This window comes from Nipponia nippon, unplaced genomic scaffold (genome assembly GCF_047370975.1).
Source record: "Nipponia nippon isolate SJK-2023a ecotype South Korea unplaced genomic scaffold, ASM4737097v1 scaffold_10, whole genome shotgun sequence".
In the NCBI taxonomy this organism is placed as follows: Eukaryota; Metazoa; Chordata; class Aves; order Pelecaniformes; family Threskiornithidae; genus Nipponia; species Nipponia nippon.
The window spans coordinates 37,195,130-37,207,402 of record NW_028262291.1 but is presented as its reverse complement, the minus strand read 5'-3'; the positions used below and the strand labels follow the sequence as shown (position 1 = coordinate 37,207,402).

The following is a 12,273-nucleotide window of genomic DNA, read 5'->3' as shown; positions in this document are numbered from 1 at the left end:
AGTGGAGCATGGGGAAACCACTTTGTCTTGCTCTTTCCTGTGCTCACTACCCTGGCTGCAGGTAGGAACAGGGGCACCAGGGCCATCATGCCAACTCTGCCACCAGACAATTTCCCTGTGTTCACTCCTTATGCTGGGGTAAAGACAACTTCACAAATAACTCAAACACAGCCAAGCTTTGGGGCTGTCACTTATAAGCCTCCCATATGTAACAGTAGAAAGCAAAGAACCATTTACTTCCTCCAACTCCACACATACCTGCACACGAGGTGAATTACTATATTGAATACAATCAAATAGCAGCAGTCAAATTCCTTAAAGTTAATTTTGAGTTTACTGCATAAGTTTATTCTCTCCAACAGATTTGAAAGTGTTAGTATTTGAAGAAATGAACCAAACTGAAAGCACAGATTTATTTTTCTCTGAAGCTCACTTTAACATTAAAAAACCATCAGAGGAAAGAAGTGATTCAAAACTTTCCTGTGCAAATAAAGCTTGTGTTTATTATTTGTCCTCTAAAATGTAAGGCACAATTAAATTTTGTTCAGAAATATTAGGAAGTATTAGACATTTACGGCTGTCTTTTTGTAGATCCTATGTGTCTTAATGGCAGTAGTTTCTATGGGAATTGTCAAAAAATTAATAGGGGTTTTCTGTGTGTTTGTTTAAGATAAGAGAATCATGCTTTGCTTTAATTTATTTTCATGTTTTACCAACACTTTGCATATCTGAAAGCAGTAGTGCCCCTGTTATTGCTACTGATTCCACACAAGAAGGATCAGGATCTTATGTGGATAGTGTCGTCTTCTCTCCTCTGAAGAGGAAGAACTGCTTTCAACCAATTCCCACACCTTTCCTTCAAACCTTCTCTGGACAGTCCACCACTGACTCATAAACAAAAGACAGATCTTTCACAAGTACTATAACTATGATCAAAACACCCAGTTGGTGCATTTTAAAGTGTTATTCTAAAGTTCTGTAGAAACCCAAGATTGGTATGTTTATTAAGACTAAAAGCAGTAATAAACAACAGTAGAATAGTTACACAAAATGTTATAAATTCTCTCTCCACCCCTCCTGCAAATGGATATGCTGTATTTCATAGTTAACAAAAAACCTCTAAATATGAAGCAGACTATTTATGATGCTGCTGCCAGTTGCGATGCCCTAAGCCTTCATTCTCAGCCACCACTGCCCATGTACATGCTGAAAACTCTTAGGCAACAGAGCAGGGGGTACGCTCGATCTTCTAATGCCAGGATGAGAAAGAAAGGGAAAAAAAAAAAAAAAAAAAAAGAAAATCAATGTCCTTGTTTAAAAGATAGAACTACTGATGTGCAAGGTCACTAAACATCACAACCTGTTCTATAGCTCTAGAGCACTAAGGAAATCCGGGGGGGGCAGAGGGGGAGGAGGCAATGCATTGCACAATCTTGTTCTAAGCCAACATTACCCTTGGATCCCTAAGACCTAAACACAAACACAGAATCAAGTTTTCCTTGGTCTACATTTACTATGCTTGCTCGGGGGGGGAGAAAACAAACAAAACAAAGCAAACACTAAACAAGGAATATATATACATAGTGCTACAACAATTTTTTTAAACATTGGAAACATCACTTTAGACTTCTCTTCTCTATGCAAATATCACTAAAGAACTGGGGATATGATCCATGTCATCTTCTATTGCTCACTTCATAAGTCTTATTAATTAAAAACAATAGAAAGTTAAAGATCAAGGCTATTTAATTTGCTTTTTTTCACCTTTGTTGAAAAAAGAGGAAGTGTTAAAATAAGCAATACAATTTACAAACACAGTGTATCCAGTGCTTCTTTTATGAAATTCAGGGAGGCCAATACAAGAACACACTTGAATTTTCTACATAACCCTGCATTCCTGGAATATCAGAGCTGTCTGCTGACAGGAGATGACCATTTCATAACATTCATGTAACATCTAAGTACTCTTGTGCCCATTGTACAGATGGGGAAGGACGCACGTCAGAGAGGGCACGTAACTTACACAAGGTCCTATTGGATTCGGTTCTGCAGTTAGTTGCTCCTGGGTAGACAGCCATATCCTTACCTCATGGCAACAAACTGAGGAGCTACAGGCAGGCCACCAAAATAACAGATGTCTTCCCAGTGACCATACTGGTTATTTGGATCATGCCTGCAGCTAGCAGGGTAGTTAAGGTGGCCATCACTGTTCCATGGTGCCATCCTATCCTTGTGACTATACTGCTTTCTTATAGTACCCATAACACCAGAAAGTTGCAAGTCTAAGTTTCTACATGTGTTTTCATATGTACATTTTTATTCTTGTAAGCATTTGAAAATATTCCTGTGCATCTTCTACTGCATGCACAAAGACTTACACAAGCCAGTAGAAACCCCTGGTTTAAATGGTAAGCATTTATTTGAAGATATCCTAAGCCCATAGACACTCATACAATTTTAAAAATCCTCAGCTTATCAAGACTTACATGTAGATGGCTTGATTTTTTTAGCGAATGAAAAACCTACCTGAGCAATACAATAGTTTAAGTGAAGGTAGTAAATAGGAGAAATTACTCACTTCAGCCTATAGAAAGCTTCCTGCAACCTCAGCTCCAACTTTAACAGCCTCCAGCACCAGTTACTTAAAGGAATCATACAACAGGTTTGAGAAAGAAGACAGTATATTTAGATACCAGACCTGGGTTTATTAGTACCCCATGATCAGTCACTTAAATGAGAAGTAATTTTATAAATTAAAAGGAATGTTTTACAGTAATTCAAAATCAGATTGGTTTGAAAATTCAGAACTACAAACAAATGCATCAAATCACGATAAGAGCCAACTAAAGACGGCTGTCAAATTTCCTTCACCTGTCCTACTTCCCCAGATACATAAGCTGCTCAGAAGCTGGAGCAACCAGGGAGAGGTTAGCACTCCTCAAGCAAAGTAAAGACAATAAGACAAAAGGCCCACGTATTACAATGTCTAGTGCCATAATGCAGTGTTTGATGCTCTAGAGGGCCTTCAACAAGTACTATACAGCCAAAAATCAATTGAAAATCAGCATGATAACAGAGCATGAGTTGCCCTGTAATAACCTTAAGCCCCCCAAGGCTATGTGGGTCCCTTTCATCTGCCAGGCTGCACTGATGCTAGGGGAGCCTGGCCTCCCCTCCCTGAGCACTCAGGACACATCGGTGCCTTTTACCTACTGCTTTCACCTCGCACAGTAAGGAGAGCTGACAGCCTCAGTGGATCTTTTAAGCTTTCAAAAGCGGAATTTGATTTTTCTTGGCGTAGGTTTGGAGGCTCTCTTTTTTTTTTTTTTTTAAATAAATTTCCCCTTTAAGTAAACCTACTGATTTTGGACTGTAAACATCCTCAGCATAAAGAAGATCCCTCCGATCCTATGGCTGAATACACAGCGGTGATTCCTCTGTGTTTAACAAAGTACAATTCAAGAAGTAAAAGAGAAACACTGTTCAATTCCATGGAAATTGTTATGCACACAACAAAGTGGGCCTACAAATATTTCACTCATATGGTAGGTTTAATTTCAATATTTCTTTAATTACTTTCCAACAATGTCTGGTTTCTGTTGAATTTACGCGAGTACTTGGCATTTGGTGCAACCCCAAAAAGATAAGATACATATGTCCCCTATTCACAGTCTTGGCATTTTTACCTTAACTCAGGCATTGAAGTGATTGGTTTGAAAAAATTACCTTGCTGATTAGCTGGGTTTTCTGGTAAATATATAGAGTTAATCCTTAAATTCTGAATATGACATAAGGTACACAAATGTTCTGTCTGACTCAACGGCAACATATCACGGCTTAAGGAGGACATGTACGCTGATCTCAGAGAAAAAAGAGCTAATTGGGAGTTAGATTCAGTGTGATTATCAGCTTGTTTATGATAAGGGAGTACTCTTCTGAATAGCACTGTAAATTCATCCCTGATTGTGGTGTTAAACCACAGCTCATTTCCACACACCCCCCCCTTTTTTTTTTGTTTGGTTACAAGGGGCTTTAAACTATTTTCAGCAGATGACAGTGTCATGCTTTGATTTTCTTCCGTCTTAAAAAATAAATCAGCCACATGAGCCTGATGTCAAATTTCACTTTCTAATAGGAGAAAGGCACATTTTAAGTGTTTACTATAAGAACACATTTGGGTAATTTTTCCCCATGTCATTATGAACATTAGACTGACCCAATTAATACGAAATGTTTCTATGCTGCTGGAACAGACCGTGTTACAGAAAGAGCCATTTGCACAACCTGTTCATGATTATGGGCCATAAGGACACAAAGATGGCATAGACATTTGTGGACCATCTGAATTCTTACAGGGGAAGGGGAAAGAGGAAAAGAAAAAAAAAAAATGATGTTAGCTGACTGTTGTGGGTCATGTTTTTTAATCCAGAGTATTGGACATGTAACACAGCAACAAGAGCTGATCATTTTGTTTAATCACCTTTTGGATCTTTGCCAGATGGTCTCTATTGAGAGCGCTGCAAACAGAGAGAGATGAACTGCGTCTAACATGCCACTAGAGCTTTCCCGTAAATGTCTGAGAACTGAATCCAACAAGAATTTAGTCTCAGAGCAGAAAGGGATACATTTAAAAACTATGTGCATTAACTATACTTTTCCCCATAGAATCCTCACTTGGCATGAATAATTTACCCTCTCTTATGCTAATGGGATCATGAAAGTATCCCTGTGTCTTTAGTGCAGCTATTCTCAGCTTTCAGTAATTACCCCACCCAGTGAAAATAACATGGCTTCTGCAGCTGAACGGCCTACTAGTACCTGGCAATTAGAAAGATCATGGCTGACAGAGGAGCGGTCCAGAGATGGACACACAAGCTCGGGCAGCCTGAGGAGCAGTTTGAAAAATTAAAAGCCTTCCACTGTGAACATTTCCTTAGTTGCTTAGGATCAACATGGAGAGAGCAGCTCCTGCAAGGGCAGTTTCATTTTTTAAGGATGACAGACAATTCTAACGTACTGTCGGGGCATCCTAATATTAAAAAATAGAGGCATTCCTTGGTCATCAACAGTTAAAAGAAAGTTTGTGTTCGTGGTTTTTTTTTAAATTAGTGCCGTCTTGTTAAACAAGAGGGAGAGAATTAAAAAGTCAATTAATGAGTGTCCTTCAGTATCTGACAGTTTTATCAGCTACACAAAGGAAAATTCTGTAGTATTTCATTAACAAAAAGTTTTTAAAAACCCATTGCAAAGAACCAGGCTTTGACCTCTGTCCACAGCACTCCATGCTAGGTAGTTCACTATGTAAAAATTATCAGGCTAAAACATCTGGGAAAGAAAGCTATGAAACAGCAGGGAACGTGGCTGGTTTATTGTTTATCTTTTGTTTATGAGGCAGTATTCAAGTTTAATTACTACTCTAAATTAAACTCTAACAGGCATCAGGAGACATCCCTTTACACGACTAAGTTAAAAAAAATCCAGATATTCCAACACTAGATCTTTCAAATAAGTTGGCATATATAGGAAGAAATTAGTCAGTCTGTAACAACACAGGAAGACATTCAAGCACTTGCTACTGTATGTTTGAATGTGTTGCATTATGAAACCATTAATATTGTAACAAACATACAATTATAAAATTTAGCAAATGGGATGTTGTCTAATATTTGGAGGCAAAGTGGGTTAGGCTGAGTAGGATCTGAGATGGAAAGAATGGCCTAAGGGGGAATCCTACCTTTTTCAATTTGAAATACAAATATATAAATATATATGCACATATACAAATACGTGTATTTAAAAACACCCAAAAACATGAAGTCAGAGGCAAATCTCTCAACAGTAACAATCTCTTAAGTAAAATCGTTTAGTTATTTTCCCTGAACCTTCACGTACAAAAGAGAGGGAAGAGTTCACTATGTTTACCATAACAGTAAGTGACCAGTTTTAGATGAACTTAGCTGTAGGAAAAAATAAAAGTTGACAGCAACTAGCAAAAGATTATTCCAGATGGCATCTGTCATATTGTATTTAGGGTTATTTTAAAGAGATTACTGCCACTATGAAAACATTCCATTGACAGAGTTTTCCTAGGCTGCATTTGAAACCCCAGCACAACATACTTCAAATATGGAAGTAAGTGTTTTCTAATGCATATATAGATTTTTATCTATATCCAAATATAAAAACCTACATGGATTAAAAGCTAAGAGTGAGGTGAGAATCTTAAATACAAGCATAATATTTTAATTCCCCCCCACCATTCTAAGCTTTAATTTAATAAAAGGTGAGGAATCTGCAGTTGTCACCAGTCTGATTAGAAAACTGTATAGTGAAGAGAAGATTCATTATGAAATTTTAATGCTACTTATTGAATAGTGGGTAGGGACATAAATGTTCACCGACTCCAACAACCAAACAAAAACTGCAAAAAGATATATTTGTTCATGCAATAGATGGAAAGAAAAGAAAGGATGGGAGGATACTAAAATGTGACTATATTTAGCTAAGCTGGTTCTGGCATCATTATGGTTAATGTGCATGTGGTGTGCAGTGTGAGCTCAGCAGTTACTGGGCCAACTGTCTCAGTATTTCTGGGAATTCTGCCTATTCACAGTGCAGGGATTGTTCAATTGCTGCAAAATGTACAAAATGAATTTTACAAAAATGAATTGTAAGGAAGGCCCCATTACAACGATTTTACAGCAAAGATGTCAACATCAATTTTTCTTTCATGCATAGCTAATGATTAAAACAGCATATTCCATTTGCCTAAGACAATTTATTTCATATTGGCACATCAAAATATTGAAATACAAAGTTATCTTTACTCTACCCTTATTATTCATTGCTGCTGAACCCACACCATTGTTCAAACCGTGAAAAAATAAAGCAAACTTGGCAAGAAATACTTAAAACAAAGGCTCATCAATATTCTCCAATTTGTCAACATCTCAATTACAGCAATGGAAAAAAATGTAAATTTCATGTGCTTTGAACACTAAGGGGTCTATTCTTCTGTCAGTGCACATGCGTAACTCCCATCACCATTAATGGGAATTACTCATACATATCAACACAAGGACGGGCCTCTCAAACTTGAAAGGAAAAGATGAATTAATAAGGGCTACTCTCTTCCTGTATCTTCCTCAGCTGAAAAAAGTCATTGTTCTATAAGAGTTTTTCATACTTCATACAGTTCACCTTTATGAGAGCTGTGCCTTCTGAAATAATGCATCTCCAGTGAAGCATTATTTATTAGCAAGTTTGGTTTTTCACAGTACGGATGTTTGAGCCTTTCTATTAGGAATTTTCTTTCTTACAAGAGACAGCTCTCTCCCAATAAAACCATACCCTATAGCTTTATAGGTAAAATACAAAGGAATAAAGTTATGTTCTGAATCCTTATGATGAATATACATACTAGCCTCAGCAGGCTTACTTATACAGGCAGAACTAGGAAAAAGAAGTTGTAGCATTAGTTTTTGGATATTAAACTTCCAAAGACTTTGCACAAATGTGTTATTTTTTTATTATTATTAACAACAACCTATACCTCTCCTTTTTCAGACTACTGGAGTTTGGTTCAAAGCTTTCAGTAGAGTTTTGATGCTAGGACAGGCCTTTGGGCATTATCAGCTAGTTTTGTAAACAGATTTGGTTTGTATACCATCATTATTGCAAGATAGTATATAATGAATAAGAATCTACTACCTAATTTTTCCAACATGCATCAATCCAGAGATGTAACCTGGTATGAACACATAATTTCAGCTAACATCTTAGCTGACTTTGCCCCGAACCAAATGATGAGTCTTTGCCATAGAAAGCTATTGTGTACAAATTTGTGAGACAAACATCAAGCTGTCACAAAAATGTTTCTAAACTACTTTAAGATATTGCCCTAGAGAGTAGCCTCAGATATTATTTATAAAGGGACAGATCTTCTTCATTCAGCACAAGCAGTTCCATCAAAAAAAAAAAACCAAACCCAAAACACACAAAAAAAACCAAAAACAAAACCAAAAACCCACCACACATCAATGAACTACTCACATGGGTAAAGCAAAGCGGATGTGATGTCCACTTATATTTTTACTGCTGTATAACCTAGAAGAAGTTTCTTGTCTCTGGCTTCTCACTTATGGTCAAGTTTATCACCCCAGGCCTAACCCTAAAAAGATGCTGAACTTCCTGAAAGGTGCTGAAGAAACACAGCCTCCATCTGACTTGGCTGGATCAGGCCCTGAGTAACTGAACTAAGAACATGACAAATCAGGTATACAATCCTGGTATTATAAAATATGAAAATGAAACTATTCCCTGGTGCTTTCCTGTAGACCACATGTTTTTAAACCTTAAAAAGATTTATTTCCCACTTTTCATGCATAATCTGCCATATTCATTATTTGAAATATCCCTTAAAGAGATTAAACAGGAATTAAAGTCTGGGAGCATCATATCTATCACTGTGGTACAAACTGATGCCAAATTCTACAAGTCATTTAGCCTTGTATGTAAAGGCAGTGGCCATTTTCACTTTGTTTCACAAAGAATAAGGAAAACACAATACCCCAGTAGACTTTCAGATGTGTTTTTTCCCCTCCAAAGAAAAGGGTGGATGATAAAGCTACACACACCTTTTAATCTTCCACTTGGGGTTTTTACACATATATTCCCCGGCAAAAACCCCAGGGTCTTCTCTCTCCCCTCCCCTTCTCTCAGCCCCTTTCCTGCCATCTCCCTTGCTATAACTCAGCTAACCCAACAGAACCAGTCAGTTTTAAATTTCAGTTGGGACCCCGTTGACCTGTTAATGAATCTACAGAGAGGAGAAAAACTCACAGTGTTGAGTTATGCCTGGTGTTGCTAGCTGACTTGGAGTCAGAAATGCTTGAAGCGTTAACGTAATTGCAAGAATGTGAAAAATGAAGCGTTGGGCTCCTGAGCAAAGCAAAAGGTCAAAGCAAGCCCTACACAAAACAAGTCTCTGGAAGATGGCCTCATTAGACCATTAAATCAGCTGCTTCTTTTTCTCCTTTGTAAGATGTTTAGAGTGTTTTATTTTTATTATTGGATATATTTAACTCTTTCTCTTTCCAGGGCAGGGGGAAAGTTGATCAGACCTACTACATAATTACTAATCTCTAAAATAGTATTACATGGCATTGATCTGCATTTGTGGATCTGAACTGGGGATAAAGTCAATAAATGCTTGGTAGACTACAGGTCACTAGTACTTTGGTTTGCTAGATGATCAATACATTGTATAGCTTAGTTTTCTGTTGAACAAGTGAGGTGACATGTTAAGAACAACATAGACACTCACCACTAATAAAATTAGGATAATCTTTCAACATTTACTGCCTGAAGGCCCTTTCCTTAACTCTTTCAATGCCAGCATGTTTCTAATAATACTGAACATTGACTAGATTAACCCTTTTGATGCCAAAAGGCAGTCATGCACTGTTGTGGGGAGGCTGTCCTCCATAAACAGACAAAATGCCTACACCTTTTTCATTTGGTTCTAACTTTAAGAATTATGGATGAATTCTTCTGTGTAATAAATATATCTACCTCATGCAGGGGAAGTCTGCAAAAAAGAAGTAATCATTCACCCAACTCCTTTCCGTCTCCCCACCCAAAAAAAAAAAAAAAAATCACAAGCTGCACATCATAGACTTAAGGTAAAAGCAGAGACCCCTGGAAAGAGTGCTCCCAAGAGCCAGAAGAAGCTGACTCCAGTTTGAATCAATCCCTGCTGCCACCAGGCATCAGTAGAGGAGACCATAAGTTGCTAATGTAACTCAAGACTCTCTAATGAGCTCCCATTCCCAAGAAATCCTTTGGGGCAAGTGGAATACTTGAAGCAGCATTTGTGGAAGGTCTTGACAAAACTGTAGGGAAACCAAGTTGACTCAAATAAGTAACTGCACCAGAATAGCTCAAAAGGGCATCTACCCATCTTGGCATTGCCTGAGACTGACTCACTACCAGTTCATGAGTTATAAAGTAAAACCCTGCCCCCCTCAAGGAAGCATAAGGAAAATTCAATACAGGCCTCCCTCTCTTTAGTCTTTCCCGTGGTTGAGAGGGGGAGAGCAATCCAAAGCTGTCTCCAATGGGAATTTTGCTGGTGCTGTAGGATCATACATCTTTCAGCTGCCAGCAGCTGAGTGGAATGCTGATTTGCCACTGGACGACTGCTTCCCTTTAAAAGGCCCAACTGAGCACAAAGGGAAGTATGCTAGTGATGTTTTACCCTGCTAGACTGGGCCGCACTAGTGACTGATTTGGCCCTTCAGCAGTTGTTCCCCTTCTGCAGAAGGGACTGTAACAGGCTTGTTTAAATAATATATATTACCAGAAACCTCAGTCTCCAATGGGAGGTTGGTGTAGTTATCAACTACTTTTTCTTATGCTTCGCAATATTTCCTCAAGCTCCCCAAGTTACATGACAAGGAATCAGAGACTAGTGAAATGCAAGATCCCTGGATGTCAATACAAGGGATTTCTTTACATCAAGCATGGCTCAATGAAGAAACTCTTGTAATTTCTAAGGGGTTGTTGGGGCATAGTGCAGATACAGGTGTGAGGGAATTTCTTACCTAGGGGTGGAATGAACAAACACACTGTGGCAGACAACTCAGAGGAATAATTTTTAAGTATGCAAATGATCATCTGCTACACCAAGCATCTTCGCCACAATATACAATGTAAACATTTGATCAACCGTAAACTCTATGGCCAGCTTATAGACGTAACACCGATTTGCTGCTTAGCAGTCAAGCTTTCCCTTTCATTAGCTGCTGAAGCTGTAATACTTCACGCTGGGCCTCGTACAGCTCTGATCCAACCACAGAAAAAAATCCTGCGTGACTCATGTTGGAGCTGGATCACACCCTGTGCCATGGCTGCTTTCTATCAGCAATAAGATTACAAACGTACAAACAATTCATACAAATAGGAGACAAACCCAAACCACTCTACCAGAAACAAACTTCCCAAGTTCCTAGAATCGCAACGGGTACGACACCAGATCGTGAGACAGACGAGGGGATCTAGCTCTGTGCCAAGCAGTGCGCCACGTGAGAGACGTGAAATCACATATCTGCTCCGCCGCCTAAGCGTGGCAAGTATCACGGTGGGAAGCAGCCTGCAGCGCGAGGCTAGCCACTGCAGCTCTAGCCCTGAAGGCTGCTCCCCTCTCCAGTTTTGGGATCCCACATGGCTAGTTGGATGGCAGACCTGCCAGTTGGCTCTGTTGGCTATGTAACCCCCATGTGGGGGAAACACAGTGGCAAAATGCTGCAGATGCATGAGATGGAGGGAGCGTATCCTAAGACCTTATAAAGGCAATGTCTCACTCACTAGCTGAGGCTTACCATATTTACTAAGAAAAACAAGAACAGAGCCCACCTTAAACTTTGGTCTTAAAAAAAAATCAGTTCTGAGTCAAGATCCAAGAGTGACAGTAGACCATCTTTACCCAATTTTTAGCACTGGAGGCTTGACTCTTATACCTTCTGAGTCACTTATACTTCTAATGAGCAAGTGTAAAACACTATCATATCAGAATGACAGCCTTTGACACTCACTCAGCATGGATGCAGATGACCACACACAAGGTGCAATGCAGTAGGAAATAAAACAAACAAAAAAAACAAACCCTGAAATAATAATCAAACCTCGTGAACCCTTGAGAAAGCTTCACTGTATAGATCCAGCAGAGGTTTTGCAGTTCAGGTACATCTCTATTTACCATTCTGAATTCAGATTTTCAGAAGCAGAAACAAGTCTGTACAAGCAAACATTGCAAGAAACATTTCTCTGTCCAATTCAGGTTTTGCTTCTACTTTATATAATTTAGCAGCTTCATAACTTCATATAGGAGTCTCTTTCCCAGCTAAAACTACAGGTTAAATTCTCCATCTCTAACCCGGCTCAAACAACTGCATCACAGCTGGAGAGTAGGTCTGTCATTATATTTACTTACACTACACTGTAAGATAAACTGTAGATAACCAAATTTGTAAAGGAATTGGCAGAACTAATCAATTGTTATTACAAAGCTTGTTTGAAGATTAGATATTTTGCTTTGAAATAATAATAAAATGCAGCTAAGTGGGTTAGGAAGAGGAAATACCATCTCCCTAAGTTACAGCTGATTATACTGCAAGTCTGCCACTCCATGTTTACTCTAAGGCAGATGTACTGATATAATAAAAAAAGCTGGAGTTATTTTAGTCATGCCTACTTTGCAGAGGGAAAAAGTTT

General features: G+C 38.6%; 1 protein-coding gene across 6 annotated transcripts in view; it reads right to left on the bottom strand.

The window, feature by feature from the left end:
* MEIS2 (Meis homeobox 2) overlaps positions 1-12,273 on the bottom strand; it is a 175,366-nt gene that overhangs the window by 145,913 nt on the left and 17,180 nt on the right. The gene's annotated exons all lie outside the window — the stretch shown is intronic.